The 18,822-nt window shown below is 39.4% G+C and overlaps 2 long non-coding RNA genes across 2 annotated transcripts in view; one reads left to right on the top strand and one right to left on the bottom strand.

Annotated features, from left to right (window-relative positions):
* Positions 1-7,855, top strand: part of LOC311426737 — a 19,945-nt gene extending 12,090 nt beyond the window's left edge. The window contains exons 2-4 of the long non-coding RNA XR_014686991.1: positions 888-1,043; positions 6,083-6,184; positions 7,358-7,855. This is a non-coding gene — a long non-coding RNA (uncharacterized lncRNA). The remainder of the gene's footprint in view (positions 1-887; positions 1,044-6,082; positions 6,185-7,357) is intronic.
* LOC311426738 overlaps positions 1-18,822 on the bottom strand; it is a 25,712-nt gene extending 6,890 nt beyond the window's left edge. Inside the window, exons 1-5 of the long non-coding RNA XR_014686992.1 lie at positions 18,274-18,822; positions 17,928-18,136; positions 6,064-6,194; positions 3,401-3,617; positions 1,636-1,741 (exon numbers count right to left, since the gene is read on the bottom strand). This is a non-coding gene — a long non-coding RNA (uncharacterized lncRNA). The remainder of the gene's footprint in view (positions 1-1,635; positions 1,742-3,400; positions 3,618-6,063; positions 6,195-17,927; positions 18,137-18,273) is intronic.

The raw sequence follows: 18,822 nt of genomic DNA, 5'->3' as shown, positions 1-18,822 counted from the left end.
ATATAAGATAAATATAATATAAGATAAAAAGGTTATGGTGAAGAAAAGTTGTATGTAAGCATGCCTGCTTTGAAGATACTTAAAACCAAAATTCTAAGGGCAGAAAGGTTTGGCAAAGACAAACTAGGCAAATGAAGGCAAAGAAGCATGTTTTTTCCATATATCCATAACTTTGTATAAAATAAGCATTTTGTACTTAAAAATCGCTTTGCATTTTGAACAACTAAACTTCTTTCCCATCCTGAGACAGGTTACTTATAAAATGTTGTCTTGTGACCTTGAATGCACTCCTTCTTATTGCAGTGGTGCAGCCAATGTAAATAAATCTCCCCTTCCCTCCCCTCCCCTCCCCTATAGCATTAAGCATCAAGTTTTAATACAGAGCTTGAAAATGAAAATTAAAGGTACAAACAGAAATAATCGTCTGATCAGTAAACGTTTGTATGTATAGGATTTCAAATGACCAACGTAGCTGATGTTTTTTAGTTACCAAATGTCAAACTTATTAGCCTCCTACATTTCAATCATTTTGTATAGTACAAGGTACATGATAGCAGAAATACATTCAAACATCTATTTTTACCTTCTTTTATGTAAAATTAAAAACAAACCAGCAAGAACAACAACATCAACAACCAAAAAGTGTAAGTGTGGTGCAAAGGGCAAAATAAATTGGCTTTGTGTGCTTAATGCCAACCACTTTCCTCCTGAAAATTCTCCCTGGCAAATGCTGCCCCCAAAAAACCCTCCACATGTATACATGCAAATGGAAATAGATTACACGAAGGTGGAAGTATAATTTCTAAGTATGGAATAGGCTGCTAATATATAACTGTAAATGTTTGTGTTCTAAGTCTATTGCTTTGCCATCACTTTTTTTTAGGTAGATCTTGGATGAAGAGACTGACCAAATTAAAAAAAAAAAAAAAATATATATATATATATATATTAAATAACAGGACCTCAGAATATGCTTCTGTTTCTGTATAGAGGATATTTTTCTACATCTCCTGTCTTCCACGTTGGATTTTGTCGATGCATAGGTAAGAAGAGTCCTTAATACATTGTTTCTTTATGAAAAATAGTTAAGTAACCACTGACTCTGCTCTGCAACTGTCCAAGGCACAGAAGTCCAAACAAGGCCCTTTGACAGGGCTTTTTTGAGATCATGTAGGCTGAAGTGTGAAAACCATCTCACATGAAAGTTACTGTACACTGCACTGTGAGATTGATATTCATGTGTTTTACATAAATATGAAGCTTCTACCTGAATTTTGTTTTTCTATTTCAGATCAAACTAATTGCAGTAAGAAATTATACAATTCCCACAGGTGCCTTTCCAAGAAGTTCCTTTATGCAGAGCTGGAGAGGAGGCAAGATGTTGGCATAGCTGTTGACCTAAAAACCTGCTATGCCAACATATTGTCATCTTTCTTGTCTGTTTGCGGCAGAGGCAAATTCTACATTGTAATGGGCATTTGGAACAGGTTTAGTCTTTACAGACATCTTGAAATGCTATTTCTCTGGCCCCATCTTTGAGTTAATGTGGCAAGTGGTTATTCATTGTGTAAATGCTGAAGGATGGACTCCTTCAGATTATCTTTTGTTACTCAAATGACAAACAGTTTAACTTACTCTGAAAAAGTTAGTGTAGAGATGCAGAAAGAAAAGGGCTGGGAAGGTCTGAGGAGTCTGTCAGGGGACAGGATAAGCATTGAGCATTTCACTGCCTTGCCTGTACCTGTGTACAGAGAAATTGAGTTGTCAGTTGGCAGCCTTCATGAGGAATAATTCCATTTATAATTTTTTGCCCATACTCTTGATTATATACTCTCTCCCCTCTACACACACATACACATTTTTAATGTTTGTACTTTCTGGTAAGAACTGTCAGGTAAAGGATTTTGAGCAATGAGAATACCATAGTAGTCGATGAATGAGTACCCACTAAAGAAATGTTGTAGCTGCATTTCACTGGTACTTTTCCAATCTTAAATAAATAAATAAATAAATCAGTGAAACAGTCTTGAAGAAGGTTGTGTTGGGTTTACATGGTGAGGTTTTGGTAGTGGGGGGCTGCAGGGGTGGCCTCTGTGAGCAGAGCTCATCAGCTGCCCCATGTCAGAGCGGAGCCAGCTCCAAAAGGGTTCCACCACTGGCCAGAGATGAGCCAGGGAATGACGCTGGGTGGGCCTCCAGGAGAGCAGAGTTAAAGAAGGGAAAGAAGTGCTGGGCAACAGCAGCTGGGAGAGAGGGGTGAGAGCCAGCCCTGCAGCCCCCATGGGCAGTGCAGCAGGAAGGCAGGAGGTGCTCCAGGCAGGCAGCAGCAGTTCCCCTGCGGGCTGTGCAGGGAGAGGCCCCTGGTGGAGCAGGCTGTCCCCCTACAGCCCATGGGTCCCACATGGAGCAGATCTCCACGCTGCAGCCCCCCCATGGGTGGAGGAGCCCCTGGTGGAGCAGGGGCAGTGACCACGAATGAGCGGCAGAGACAAAGTGTTGCAGACTGACCGCCATTCCTTGTTGCCCTGCACTGCTCAGGGGGAGAAACTAGAAGAGGGTGGATGGGGGAGGGAAGGTGTTTTTAGTTTGCTTTTAGTTCTCACTGCTCTAATCTGCTAGTGATAGGCAATAAATTACATTAATCTCCCTATGTCTGTTTTGCCCATGGCAGTAATCGGTGAGTGATCTCACAGTCCTTATCTCAAGCCAGAAGAAGTTTTATTTTGCTTTCTCCTCCTTTCCTGTTCAGGAAGGGGAGTGAGAGAGCGAGTGTGTGTTGCCTAGCTGCCCATCAGTGTTAAAACTACGACAAATGTTTCATGACTGCTGTAAAGGGAACCACAAAAAAAGGAAAATTTTCTTGATTAAATGATTTGAATGATGAAATGATTTTATCATATTTCTGGAATGATAAAATTCATATCCTCATTCTATATATGATATTACCTAACAAAAATAGTTTTGCTTTGAAAAAATCTAAAATGAGAGTCATGATCAGGAGCAGCAGTGCTATTAAAAAGTAAATAAAGTGGAACAAAGCAAAAATTGACTGCAGGTTTTATACATTTCCAGCAGTCCATTTGCAGTGACAACTCTTCATGTCTCATGTGTCTAACGCTTTAGGATTGTTTTCTTAAGTACTGAGTTTGACCTGTGTTTGCTGTAAAACGAGTGCTCCTTCTAGTCCCTAACAACCAGAGATGACAAAATTCTTGTTCATGCAAAGTTAAAAACTCCTATTTCTCAAAACTTAAAAGAGAACTTAGGCCTTTGTATTACCTGACATTTATATATTGTTTTGGCGGAGCTTAGTGAACTTGCTAGAGTACCATTATTCATTACTTTAAAGGGAACAAGTTTAAATCGTGTACACAAAATTAAAGTCCAAAGGAAATCGTACCACTAGTGTGATATCTGAACACTGCCAATGGAACTGGCTCCACATTTCTGTCTCATTGCCTCAAAATCACCTCAGCACCAAAAATAACAGAACGGATCATGCTTTGTACCGACTGATGCACATTTTCTTTGCATCATAATAACTGTATGTTGTCGTGCTTTCCACAGAAACTCTTTCAATTCCAGGTAGAATAGACCCATTTGAAGATCATGTTATCCTAAATGTAAAAAAGAGGTTATTAAATATCCAGTGTACTCTCTGAACTTCATAAAATAACACATCTGCTACTTTCAATAGTCTGTGTTTTCTGTGTATGTCAAGATCAAAATTTAGGCTTGGCATCAAAAGAAAATCATCAAAAGAAAAATTCTGATCTTTTTGGTAGTTTTGCTAACATTTTAAACCACAAGATTTTTAAAACTAAAACTTTTTTTTTTTTTTTTTTTTCAGTGTTCACCAGAAAATGCTATTCTGTTTAGAAGACACCTTTTCTATACCTCCTACAGCTATGGCTTAGGAAGAGTATCACAGTGCACTTTACTCCTGTCTTAAGGCAGGTTATGACTGGTGATCGCAGATTTTCAGGGAATATGCTGTCTTGATTATCAGTTCCTAGACAATACATTTTAGTTTTTATTCCTACGAAGTGGTAGATACAGAATGCAGTGCAAGTACCAGGAAAGCCCAGATTTAGAGTATTATAAGTAGTGGCCCTGGGTCTTACAAAATAAAAGTTTGTGTCTAAAGGATAGTTTGCATGTCCTAAGACTGTTTGGGTTGGGACTTCTATGTGTATACTTATAATACTTTTCTCTCTCCTCTAAACTCTAGTTCCTTTTTTTTTTTCTTTTTTCTTTTTTTTTTCTTTTTTTTTTTTCCTTTTCTTTTTTCTTTCCAACTTATATTCATTAATCATATGATAATGGAATGGGTCGTGTATTTCTTGTCTCAGATTGGGTACAGGTTAAATGTTTAAAACTCTCAATACCATTTAAGAAAGCAATTTTTTTTTTCTTTCCCCTTTGAATTTAAGAAATAAATAAATAAATCATTTTACACTTGCATACTAATATTTCATAGATATTTTCTGACAGCTTTTTCGTTTTGAGATAAGTTTTGATTATGTTGCTGAATTTTGTAGTCTGTATTATGAGAGACCAGCGAGTGACTCAGAACAGCCTAGCAGTTGTGGACAGGCAGCCTTCTTTATTTCCGAAATTGCTGCAGAAGCCTAACTCTTCCATGTTGGTTCATGAAGCAGCTAAATTAGAATAGGTCTCAAAAATTAGAAACAAAAAATGACAACTCCAAATTTAAAAGGAAAATAATTCACAAAATTCCATTTGAGAATCAAGTTTTTAGTAACAGATCAGAGACAAGTGAACTTTTTCTTTTCAGATAACAGTTGCATTTTTCAAAAAGCACTCCATCAATCAAAAATATGCTTTGTCTGGCCCTCTTCAGAAACAAATATTACTGTCGTAATGCAAACATAGGCTACTCCTGCCTTGTAACTTCAAACTGGTAAAAAAGGTGATTCCTGGTAAAACAACCCAAGCAAGAAACACGTGGATCTGTACTGACATGCAAGCTTGTTTTTTATATCCTTCACTCTGAAAACAATGCATTTCAACAGCGGATCATGAATAAGTTTCAGTGTTCGTATTAACTGAACTAACTAAAGCCCAGTTAACTAAATGAAATACAGCACCATTCATTGCAAAAGAGAGCATGTTACAGGATGCTTTTGACTGTAATCAGACATTAAACAATGCTATCAACTACCAGAATGTATCAGAAGAACAACTGTTTAGGTATTTTTTTTTAGTGAGCTAGACATTCCATTTTGTCTCCTAATTTAAACTGGATTTAATTCAAGTAAGAATGGATTGGAAACCCAACATCCTTTCGTTCAACATTCCAAATTTTTTTAGGTTTCCTGGACTAGACCAAGAAGTGGAAACTTTTAAACATTTTGAAAAGTTTGTACTTGGCCCTTCTGAAAAAAAGTATATTTTAGCAACAGTGAATATTTTTGATGCAGCTCCAACTTCAGTAATGTTTTAGTAATACACTTATAGAGCCTAAGCAATAAGCCTTATCCTCAACTAAATACACAGAAATCAGTATATTCTGTGAAAATAGCAAAATCTCATTACTTCTGCAGGAAGCAGCTGCACTGTAGAAACAGTAGTGCTACTATACACAGACACTACAAATTACAAATACTGTATCATGAGAAACATTCTCAATAACTGTGTTTCAAGTAAGGTTAACTGGGTTTACTTGTTTTGTGGGTGTATATATTTAAAATTTATGTTAAAGGTGTCCTGATATGTACAGAAGGGTGATTAGCAGCAGAAAAGAGCTGAACAAGAACAAAGAAAATTATTCTTGTCTTTCTTGCCAAAAGCTAGATTGGGCAGAATTACAAGTAAGGGGAAGGCAAAGTCCTGGCGTGAGACTCCGACCTTGCTGGGTGTCAGCATAACTACTGTTCTGTCTCTGTTTAGGATGAAGATTCTGCAGTGTAATTGAGTTTCCTCTTAACAAGGTCTATTTATAACTTTTATTTTATGAACTATAGTCATTCAAAATGCACAGGTATTGTGCTTCACTGACCATTCTAACAAATACTCCTTTTTCATAGTGCATATACTCACTGCTCTCCCTTTGACACAGCACCAGAGGGAATGTGGAGGCCTCAGTGTGTTGCCGGAGGAGAGACTTTACCCAGGAGGGAGCTTGGGAATTCAACACAGAAGTGCTCCATGAGGCAGACCAGTGGGTGAACCTTCATTAATTAGCAAGATTAAACAGCAGTTGGCAAGCTGGGCTTCTCTTATCATGGAAACATACTGTCAATATAGCACAAAGGTTGTCCAAAAAAAGAAAATATCATTAGAGGGAAAAAAAAAAAAAGAAAGAAAAAGTAATTGAAAATTAGTAACATAGAGTACGTTCAGAAAAACATGGGAGAGGAATCAGAAACTTTGTATCTATAGTGATCCCTGTTTCCCTCTGGACTGGATTTGAAACTTAAAATGTCTGTTTTCAACCAACTACGTGTTGTGTATAGCATTGATTTTGCTCTTCTATGATGGCTACTTGATAATTTTTATCACAATTGAGAGATGCAGGGAGGTGAGAAAAGGCACAGAACAAAGATTGGTACTTTCAAAGTATCAAATGTTTCATACTTTTATAATTACGGCACAAATGAAAAACTGTTTCAGTCTATTGACTTGTCTTACGAGTAGCTGTCAAAATTGCTCTGGAATACAAAAGCCTATCCTCATCCAAATCAGCTGCAAATCTTCTTTATCGGAGAAGTATTATAACTTCTCATAGCACACACAGACCTACCACATAAATCAAAACAAGTAATGCTCCTCAGACAAAGCACTATATTCCAAGCTTTCAACGACCGATTGCTTTTCACTTTTTTTTTTTTTTTTTTTTTTTTTTTTTTTTTTTACCCCAGTAAATCACAGAGGTTTTGCTGGCTTGTCTTACTGAGTATAAATTTAAATACAGAATAATACGAAGTCATACCTTGATTAAATTATGTCAGTTTGAATATTGGGTTCACTGTTGGTTAGTTTCTTAAAATACTTTCATAACAAAGTAATTTCTTAGATTGTTAGCATGATTGTACTCATGCATGATGTGTAGTCATGGTTGTTAGCATGATTGTACTCATGCTAGCACTTAAAAAATACTCAGTTTTTGATAGTCATGATATGACTATGCTCCCTAATACCAAGTACTTTTGTTGTAATTAGAAGCAGTTTTATTCATGACTTCTGTTAATTTTGCATGTTGATCTTTAGTCATTGAGGGATAAATTGCAGTATTTCTGATTAATTATTTCCACACTATTAAGTGATTAAGATTAATTTCTTATTTAAGTTATGGGGGTTTACTATTTATGTTCACTGCTACATCTGTGTTTAGAGCTGCAAGATTTTCTAGTGCTGAAATACATACCAAACTGGAGAGTAAGGAGAAACAAGATGGATATAATTGGATAAGAAGTGGAATTTGAGTGACTACTTGTTGCCATTCAAGAAGGAAAATAGTATTCAAGAAAGACAAGGTAAGGTTAATAATGGTACTAAAAGTACTTCTGATTGCTGAAGAACAAGAAGGAATTGGAAGAAAGTCTGCACGTACAGAAGGAAAACTGTTTCAGTTATTCCCTCCTTTTCCATCACCTGATAAAACTTGCTTATTTCCGCTGCAGACCTGTGTGCATATGTGTATACAAAATGGTTTATTGGTTGATTCATAGGTATATAGCTATGTGTGTGAGCACATAAGTAATTCTGAAATGTCTTGTTAAGAATGTATTTAATGTATTTTAAAATTAATATATTATCAAATCATTCTTTTATTATCTTTCCCACTTCAAAATGTATCTTTCTTTAACCACAATAAATAAAAAGGCAGAAACACAAATGTCTCTTCTATTCCTCTACAGAGCAAGAGTAGCTATACTTTCTGTAAATAAATTCAACATTTCTTACACCCTTGTTTTACAGTCAAAAAACTTACTAATAGATATATATGACTCACAAGAAATTAAGAGCACAAATAATTGCTCGTGTGTATGTTTAAATGTCTTCTCCTTTTCTCAAAGTGGATAAATTCTGGATAAATACTGAATCTGGATAAATTTTAATTTATAGGCAGTATTTCTTCAAGCAATGTACCGCATTTTCTAAAGTAACTGGAAGGTGATTTGGGTTCCTGGCTACTCACCTGTGCAGATCCCCTATTTTCATGTACGATACACATAATGCAGCAAATTGATGCTATCATTTCTGTATTGGCTGCTAATTTATTCTCCAAAAATATCCCCACAAACACAATGCACACTCTACCACATCCAGCTTCTGCTGCAGAATAGGATACAAGAATTCATTTGTATACATATTTAACTTCACCTGGATAAGTATATTTTCATTAATGAGAGGTTGGAAACCAGGACAAATGGGAGTAGGAAACTACATCCAGAATTTGAGGAGAAGAAGGATTTCCAGTGTTATTTCTGAACAGTGGTGACTTTGCAAGAGCCTCATCCAGAAGAGCTACCACAGCTGCTTTATCCAAATGTCTAGAATCTACTGTAATGGTGCTACAAGATTGGATCCTTTTTTATGTTATTGTCTTTGACTTCAAATGGCAAAGAAAGCATGAAGGAGGCTGCAAACAGTAAAGACAAAATACCTATCTGTAACTTCAGTTCTGTTAAGGCAGCTTTTATAAATAACTCTCTCAGTGCTTTCATCTATATTGTTTACCTTGATCTTATCACTTCAGTTTCCAGCCTACAGCTCTTCAGGGCAGTATGTTTACCTCTAGCTTTTCCAACCCCAAACCTAGACAGTTGTTTCTGAAAACAAATGTCTTCACAAGGTAACCGGCGCCCCCTTGTGTTCTTATTGCAGAGAGGCGAATCCGTGATAACACCAGAACATAATTCACTGCTTAATGCACCTTCCCTTACCACAATTCTGACATGATAGCAGGGAGCTGAAGGCTCACACCTGTTCTTCCACTAGTTGGCTATTGCCCAGATGGGAAAAAAAAAGATTATCACAGCTATACACACCTCATATTGTAATTTTCACAAACACCATCAGAAATCTTTGAGCAAAGTTGAAATGAACTTTTGACCCAGTATTTCTGTGGAACTACTGTTAACTTTCCAAGACACAAAGAAATATCTCAAAAAGAGTTTTCATCCCATGTTCAACAGAGGGCAGGAAGTCTTCAATGGGTTCTTGAAATTTCTCATGTTTTATTCTATCAAGCATTTATGCCATGAAGTTGCACAGGAAATAGTGCAATAGCAGTGGAACAGTGTAAGTGCATTCAAAGCAGAATAAATATCCGCATATATAAAATAAAAGCATGATTGATGCTTTATGTTTTACCATGTGAACAATTCCCTTATTAAAAAAAATTAGGGAGATTGCCAGCCCCTAAACTGCCCATAAATTAAGATTTTTCTCTGTTCTTGCTACCTTATAGAGAAAAATAGAATTCCATATCGTTTGCAAAGAGTTGTCTGTAGAAACTACCCAACAACTTCAGTGTTTAATAGAGAACTGTATGTTTCTGCATCTTTTCAAAAAACACAGAATTATGTAGCATGTACTGTCCTTATTGCACTGCAGCAATTCTGCAGGAATCCTTCAGTAAGGTCACCATTTTGTGTTTAATTTTATGGGCTTCTCTATGAATGAAGTCCATCTGTGTATACTGTACATGAATATAACCATAGTTTATCAACTTTTTATTTATGCTTAATGATGTAGATTTTGTAAATTTTGCAAGTAGAATCTTGAATAACCTTTCCACAGAAGAAGGATATTAGCAAAACAAGATAATTTTGAATCCAATTTAAATTCACAAGGTGATATATATATATGTGCATATATATGTAAAGTATCAAAGTTTGTAGTAGATGAGTGACACAGAAAACTTTATGAAGTGTATGAGAGCTAACTGTAGTGCTGAATGCACTGATAAAGAGCTACAGATATATTTGAAGAACAAATTAGTTCTGACCCCAATAATTCATTCAGCATCATAGAAAAGACCAGTGAAATTTCTGGACCTGATATTGTCTCATGAATACCATCAAAAGTAATTAAAGCATATAGATAGATAGATAGATAGATAGATAGATAGATAGATAGATAAAACAGATTTGTATCCTGAAACACAGCATTCCTTGTGTATATTATGAGGATGAAATATTACATACTGAAAATTGCTAAATCAGCTCAACCGGGGTCATGACTTACTCAAAATTTCTGCCATCTAGTGTTTATCAGGAATACAGCAATGTATGCGTGTTAAGGGATGAGTAGCATGCAGCCTGCTCTTGAAATCCAGGTGGGCCACAGTGCACCCAGATGAGGAGGTAGGTGTGCCTTCACATCTTCTAGCCTCCACTGCTGCGTGATGGAGTGCCAGCTTTACTGCTAGTGTTTATAATATGTTGTTAGGACGAAAGAAGTCCTACTTTATTTTTGTGCAATCAGTGCTGTTACAACAAAAGGGTTAATAAACTTAGAATCACAGTCCTTACTTACAAAAATGGCTTGAATAACACAACGTCCAGACGGAATTGGTCCATTGTTCAGGTGAGTTTACGAGCAGATTTTTTTTTTAAAAATAATAATAATAAAAGGGGAAATAAAAAGGGGGGGGGGGGGGGGGGCCGCATCTGTGCTTGTTTGTAGAAAAATATCGCCCCCTGCTGGATTTCTAAGAATGACTCAATTTTTACCGTTGTAAATGGGACATGAAGTTACAATAAAACCACAGTTTGTACGGAATCCTTATGGTAATTTCACCCTCCTGGACAGCTAAATTCTACCAGAACCACTCTCTCACCCCGCCTCCTCAAGGGAAAGGGATAGGGAAGAAAGTGTGATGAGAAAGGAAAAGGCTCACAGGTTAAGATAAAGAGAATTTAATTAAAGGGAAAAGAAAGAGAAAGAGAGAGAGAGAGAGAGAGAAAAGGCTGTGAAGAAGCAAAGAGATAGAAGAAGCAATTATTCTCTATTTCCCATGAATGAGTGATGTTTAGTCATGTCCTGGGAAGCAGGGCCTCAGTATGTGTAACAATTATTTGGGAGGACAACTTGTCCTTGTCCTTGTCCTTGTCCTTGTCCTTGTCCTTGTCCTTGTCCTTGTCCTTGTCCTTGTCCTTGTCCTTGTCCTTGTCCTTGTCCTTGTCCTTGTCCTTGTCCTTCTCTGTCTCCTTCTCCTTTCCTTCCTTTTTCTCTTCTGCTTTTTCTTCCCCTTTTCCTTCTCTTTCTCCTTCCTTTTCTCTCTCTCCTTTCCCTTCTTTTCCATCCCTTTTCCCACATTTTATTGCTGAGTGTGACACCACATAGTATGGAATATTTCTTTGGTCATTTTAGCTCAGCTGCCCTGGTGATGCCTTCTCCCCACCTCTTGCCACCTCCAGCCTGCTGGCTTTGTCCAGCTGGGGAGAATCCTGTTGCTGTGCCAGCACTGCTCAGCAATAGACACAACACTAGTGTGATACCAGTGCTGTTCTAGCTACAAGTGCAGAGCACAGCACTGTATGGGCTGCTGTTGGGAAAGTTAACTCCATCCCAGCCAGATGCAGCATAACCTCCACCCTTTACACCATGCTATTTGTGTCATATTCAGATTCCACATACTCTAGTACATTTGTATGATCTGATCATTGTTCCATCCAACACACAGATATGTACATTCTCATCACCATTATTCCCTGTCCTTAACAGATATATTTTCCCCATCCTATAAGCCTCTCCCAAAAAGTCCATAAGAAGCAGCAAGGACTTTGGCCTCATTCTGCCAAGGTGGTCACTCAGAACAGGAGAAACAGGACGGATGCCAGCATCAGCTTAGATTGTTGCACTTTCCTGGTTCCTTGCAAAGATGACCTGTCATTAGTTCTGCAGTGTCTTCCGGCAACACATAATTCAGATTACAGACTATATTCTTCCCAAGATTAAGCGTCCTTGAGGTACATACCTGATATCTCTACCCTTTCACATCACTCACAAAGTACACCCAGGTCCTTGGGCAAAGACAATCTCATGAGTGGGTTTGCCTTTGTGACTCCTGATGTTCCCTTTCAGAAATCCTGCTGAATCCTGCAGTGTTCTGTGGGCAGCTCTGATTAGCCAAACTACTGCCATGTTCCCTCTGTACTGTAGTGAAAAGCTGGAAAATTACAATTTTAGGGCTATCTCTGGAGCTTATGTACTTCAGTCTCCTACACATGATGAATGAGGTTTTAAGTTTTAGTCTGGAGAAGAGGAGGCTCGGGAAACCTTATTGTTCTCTGCAACTACTTTACAGGAAAGTGTGGGGAGCTGGGCGTCAGCCTCTTCTCACAGGTAACTAGTGATAGGACTAGAGGGAATGGCCTCGAGTTGTTCCAGGGGAGGTTCAGGTTGGAAATTAGGAGACATTTCTTCTCAGAAAGAGCAGTCAGGCATTGGAACAGGTTACCCAGGAAGGTGGTGGAGTCACCGTCCCTGGGGGTGTTCAAGGAAAGGTTGGGTGTGTTGCTTAGGGACATGGTTTAGTGGATGACATTGGTAGTAGAGTGATGGTTGGACTGGATGATCTTGCAGGTCTCTTCCAACCTTAATAATTCTGTGATTCTGTGTAAAACAACATTTTTGTTCTCACAGTTCTCCCCTTCCCTTCTTTTATAATTTGTTGATTTTTGCAAAACTCTCTCTATGGTGTAATTTGGTAGATATCTTCCTCTTCACTTCCTTCGCTTTCCATCTCCTCTAATATCTTCTTATCTGAGTAAGGTGGTGGCTTCATGGTCGTTTGTTTCAGTAGTGCTCTTTCAATTAACTGCTGGACCAGTTATCTCACACAGGTGATAATATAACAACCAGTGGGTGTCAAAACTCCTGCTACTATGATCAAGGATGTACATATGGACATTACCATCACTTTCCATTTACCAAACCAAGGTTCCAACCATCCTGTGATGTAAGTGTCCCTGAGCTTTCTGAATATTCATAAGCAAGGATGGTAAGCCTTGCAATGCCCTAGCTACTGTGTCATCTGGGACAGTATTGTTGGGGATAGACGTGCAACAACGGTTGCCCAGTGTTACACACACATCTGTGTGAGTGTTACACACACATCTGCCTTCTGTGTGAGCATCATATCTAATCCTATTCTGTTTTCCCAAGCCATTCCACTGGTGGCATCTAGTTGTTCAGCAATTCCTCTTATTGCATCCCTTGTGTAACTTATGAATCTCTTGATTTTAATAAATGTAATTGATCCAACCCATTTCTTGTTGATTATTACCCACCAGAACAGTGATGACTCAGACCTGCAGCAATTTGATTTCCAGCTTTGTGTTCATTGGGAACTCCTCTAGGAGTTCTATGAATCTATGTATACTCCTTCATCAAATGGTATTCCTAAACTTCTTCTACTTCTTCTGGATACATGTGATGGTTCTCTTTCAAATGCCAGACCGAAAGGTATAGCTAATTGAACAAGTGCACTGATGCCTACCCAGTTAGATAGTAGGGTGGACCGTAAGATCTTCCCTCCACAGAGTACCACCAGAGATCTGCCCTGGGGATCTCAAGTCTTGAGTAGTTTCCCATCAAGTCCTTGGTAAATTTCAGGGTCCCAGTGCACAACACAAATTCTCACAGATGCCAGGTAGCATTCACGCCGTGCAGTGAGAAGCAAGCTATATGGTTACTTACGGCTGTGGAGAATACAGGGGGAATCCTGCTATCTCTGACATGCAACGAAGGGAATAACAGAGAGACTTACAGGCCTCATTTCCCCAGGCAGTCTTTTCTTGGTACAATGCAATCATACATTGCATCCCCTGGGAATCCTTGCTCCACCCCAATTGGAAGGGCACTATCTGGGCAATCAGTCACCCTGAGGCACAAGCATAGCAATTGCTGTGGTTGAGACTCTGGACTGTATATCTGACCAGGTATTCACATCCCCATAACCCATTTCAATTTCAAATGTTTGCCTCAGATCTTTTATTTCCTTAATTGTGACAACTGCTAGATTTTGAAGAGGACCTCCTGCTCCCTTCTCGAGCCTATCCCTGTTTTTAGTGACATTGGAAGATGGTTCCCACATAGCTATCCTAAATCTGTCTGCTGGACCTTTCCCTGTCACATTTGCTCTGAAACCAAAAGTATGGTTAATATGGTCATCAGCCTTATTAATTGTTATAATTATGAGATTACATTAGAGAAGCTGACAGTTGGACTGAACAGTTCCTTTAAATATGCTAATTTGGCTCTTTAACCACTTTAAGGTATCACTTGGACTGGGTATATACGTTCGCACTTTACAAGTGGTTGTCCACCATACATTACTCCGTCCTGGGCAAGGGGGTCCTTTAAACAACCCACTAGTCTTAGATTCAGGACAGAGAGATTTGTTAATTTGATAAACGTTTGATAATGTTTAATTATGATTGTGTGAGAAAAAATCTCAATAATTTTCTTCAGACAGGATCTTCTGTGAAACTATTTTATTCGTGATTGCAATGGCAGGTGTCCCACAAGCAGGAGTGCACAGTAAAAGTTTATCATAACACTATACTCCCTATTACCTGACACCTGATTTCTCCCTTGTTTCCTCATTGGCTGAGTACTACAGGTTCACAACCTACTCAACACACTTTTATACCATATATGTACAGTTTAATTTGATCAACCATTGATTTCTCTTTTTCCTTTTTTTTTTTTTTTTTTTTTTCTTCTTCTCTCATGACTGGAGGGCCTGTGATTTTTGTTTTTACTGATTTTATACTGCTCATCCTGTTTTTCCTTATCTATTTCCATCCCCCACCCCTCTGCTTCTTTTTCTCCCTCTTCCAGGGAGTGTTTCCTGAAAACACTCTAATTCTCTGTAATTCAATCCATTTTACTCATTAATTCATTATGAATTCTTCTAAGGAGAAGTTAAAGGTTTACAATAGATAGTTTCAACAGTTTTAACCTTAAAAGTCTTTGTTAACACAGTGTCTCAGGTATTAAATTCCCACATCTTTTCTTGGTGCAGTTTGAATTCATAGAAGTTCCAAAGGTAAGCACTTCGTCTGGGGAAGCTGAGTTTCCAGAGTTTAGTCAATTGTTTCTTTACTGTCTGATCTGCTCCATCCTTCCAGAAGAGGAAGAATGCCAAGGAGTGTGAAATGTCCACTTAATTCCTAGAGTCCACGTTAGCCCTTGCAATATTTCTGACATAAAGTGATTTCCTTGATCAAAGGCAGTATTCTCAATAATTCCATACCTGGGAATTATTTGTTCTAGAATTACTTTAGTTACTATGTTCACAGTAGCAGATACTGAAGGGAAAGCTTCCAACAACCCTGACAAATGATCAACCAAGACTAATAAGTATTTAAATCTGTCTACTCTTACGAGTTCTGTAAAATCTACCTACACCTTTTGGAAGCATTGAATTCCTGGTTCTCACCCCCCTTTGGGCTGACTGTGATTAATTTTCCTATTTAGCTTTTGACTTACTATACAACTCCTGCATACTTGCTCAGCCAGAGTATATATAATCCTACACATACATATTTCCATAGCACAGCATCACACATTGCTTGAATTTCCCAATGACCCTACTGATGCAAAACAGTTAATATTTGCCTCACCATCACTTTATTCAGCATTTCTCTCACCAGGGAGTATCTGTTTTCCATTGGATTTCGTGACTCTTAATTCCTTAAAAACTTCTTTGTCTTAATACTTTTTCATTCTTTTTAGCTTTGGGTAGGGGTAGCTCAACAATTCCAGAATCCTCTCTGGATTTATCCTCTGTTCTCACTCAAACACTAGATGCCCTAAATACTTGACTTTTCATTACATGTATTGCAATTTATTTTCCAATACTTTCAAGCCCTGTTTTCCCATAAAGTTGAATAGTTTGTTAGTAGCTTCTTTCACAGCTGCTTTCTTCTGTTCTGACAATAAAATATCATCCACATATTGTAAGAGTAACACCTCCTCAGGAGGTTGGAATTACTCCAAAATTTGTTCTAGAACTTGCCCAAATAAATTCAGTGGCCCTGTAAACCCATGAGATAAAATTGTCCATCTGTATTGTTGCTTCTGCCCCATTTCAGGCTCTTTCCACTCAAAGGCAACCCATTAATAACACTGTTATTCCAGTCTAACAAGTTACTATTTGAATGCCCAGTTTCATTATCAAATCCTTTCCCAACAATATAGTCCCTGCCTCAGGTACATACAATAATTGCCCAGTGATCATTCTGTCCCTAGACTCAGCTTGGTGTCCCCCAAGAGTAGTACTGTTATCCCAGCCCCTTCTACACCCCATCATATTTAGGGTTTCATTAGTTAATTCAAGCCCTGGTACTGTACAGGCTAGCTGCCCCAGTGTATTGGGTTTATGTGGCAAGATTCTGGTAGTAGAGGGGCTGCAGTGGTAGCCACTGTGAGAATAAGGGCCGGTATCAGCCGCATCAAAAGGGGCCCACTGCTGCCCAGAGGCAAACCATGAACAATGCAGTTTGTTCCTCTGTGAGAGCACATCCAAAAAAAGGGAAAAAAAATAGAAAAAACTGCTGCACAACAGCAGCTGGGAGAGCAGAGTGGGAAACCTCCCTGCAGACACCAATGTCAGTACAGAGGTGCACCAGGTGATGCTTCAGGAGTCATTAATGCCTTCATATCTTCATCTTCCTGCTTTTCTGATGGGCCAGCCACTTCAGAGTAGCCTGTCTTATGCTCTTCTCCTCCCCTTTCTTAGTAGGAGTTCCTCTGCTTTCTAAACAACCTGACATTCTCATCCATTGTTTCATCTTGCATATAGGAGCAACAGGTGCTGGCACTGTTGGATGCCTGGCCTGGCAGTGGGGCCTTTCACTGGGGTTGGAATGGCTGCCGGCCATGGCTGTCAAAGGGTTGTAGTGGAATTGATTGCGGTTTTGGAGGCATAGGCCAAGACCTGGCATCTTGGCCAGTTTTTGTTACTTTGGCATTTTTTGTTACTTTGCTTCTTTAGATTAGCTTTCAAAAGCTACAGCTAATGAGTGTATCCTTTGGTTACTCAGTTTAGACAAACATATACCAGTTTCATTTCTTCATACTGCTTTTTGACCTATGAAAGCAAACTTTATTATGCTAAATAACAGAACATAAGGGACATAATAAATTTTGTGAGTAAGATTGGACTTTTGGACTCTGTCCCTCAAATTGCTCCAGGAACAGGGCCAACCCTTTGGGAGCCAGAGGACCTGTCTGCCTGCATGGAGGCTAGCAGGTGCTGCAATGGGCTAGTCTCAGCACCGTCATGTTGTGGATGTCACCAGCTCAGGCCAGGCTTTTTTGGGGCACAGGGTGTGAGCAGGCAGGCTGTTGTTGGTAACAGTGAGTCCAGAGTCTGCTTCAGGGGCTCAGGTTACACAGCAACAAAGAGGAAAAACTGTTAAAAGAGATGATAAGCCAGGACTCCACATGGCCCTGGCAACTGAAAAACCAACGTACCAAAAAACAACAACAAGAAGAAACCACAATGATTTTCTCTGAGAAGTGTAAGGTCTTTGTAGAAACATAGGAAGAAGGAAAAAAGGAAGGAAGGAAGGAAGGAAGGAAGGAAACAATGTAAGAAGAAAACAAGGAAACAATGGAAGAAGGAAACAAGGAAGGAAAGAAACAAGGAAACAAGGAAGGAAGGAAAGAAAGAGAGAGAGAAAGAAACAGAGAGAAAGAAAGAGAGAAAGAGAGAAAGAGAGAAGGAGAGAAAGAGAGAAGGAGAGAGAGAGAGAGAGAGAGAGAGAGAGAGAGAGAGAAAGAAAGAAAGAAAGAAAGAAAGAAAGAAAGAAAGAAAGAAAGAAAGAAAGTGGAAACCTCTCTTGCTGTGCAGTGCTGATGCTCTTTACACAGTGCTGACAGCAGCCGAGGTGGAACGGACTCAGAGAAGCAATTTCAGCTGCTGCTGCCAAGATTACCTTGCATTTGCAGGAAAAAGTCCTCACTTGCACTGCCAAACTTCTGCAACAGCACTTCTGGGAGAAGGAAGTACAGCTCCTTTTGCCGAGGAACAGAAGCGCTGCTGGCTTTGAAGAGCAGAGCTGCCGAAGGCACTGCCTCGAGCTCCCAGCACTGTCCTCCCTGACACCAGCCGCAAAGGAGCAACAGAGCAGGGAAGCAAGGAATTCTTTGAGAGAGAAGCATTCTTATGCTACAGCAAGCCGAACATGCTCCACACACAGCAACATGCTCCACAGACGGGGCGTTAGGCAGCCTTGCCTTTGCCTTACAAGAGACATTCCCCAAGCTCGTCTTGAAACTCACGTGACATAAACCACCCTGACTGCCTGGAGACGACTGTAGACGACTTGGCTCAGCCGGAAGGTTAGGCGGCTTACTGAGACACCTCTTGCGGCAGACCATCAGCGGCCACTGTCACTGCTCCCAGGCTTCCAAGAACCTCCCACCAGTCCTACCCTCCAGCAGGCAGAACGCCCCTGCCTCCTCCCCAGTACGCCTCCTCTTGTGACTGGCAGCCCAAACCGGCCTCTGTGTCCAGCTGCTGCAGTGGCCATGGGAACAAGAAATCACTCGTTGTGATACACCGGGAGCTGACATTTTGCTGCAGGGAGGGAGCACTCTTCTCACCGTGCATCTCTGATTGGCTGCGTGCTGTTCGAGCCATCTGCCCTGCGTTCGTCCGCTGATTGGTGGCCCGCTGCCTTTCAGCCAGGATCTGCTATATGTGAATATATCTATCTGCGATGCATGCAGTCTATGCATGTATGGAAACGTGTATGTGTATGCAGAAATAAATACTAATATCTGTATGTATATAGAGTGGTTTTCTACACAGGCAAACTATTTTGTACA

Source organism: Aythya ferina (assembly GCF_964211825.1).
Source record: "Aythya ferina genome assembly, chromosome: Z".
NCBI classification, from domain to species: domain Eukaryota; kingdom Metazoa; phylum Chordata; class Aves; order Anseriformes; family Anatidae; genus Aythya; species Aythya ferina.
Note: the sequence above shows the minus strand (reverse complement) of the source record. Positions and strands in the feature narration are given on the sequence as shown.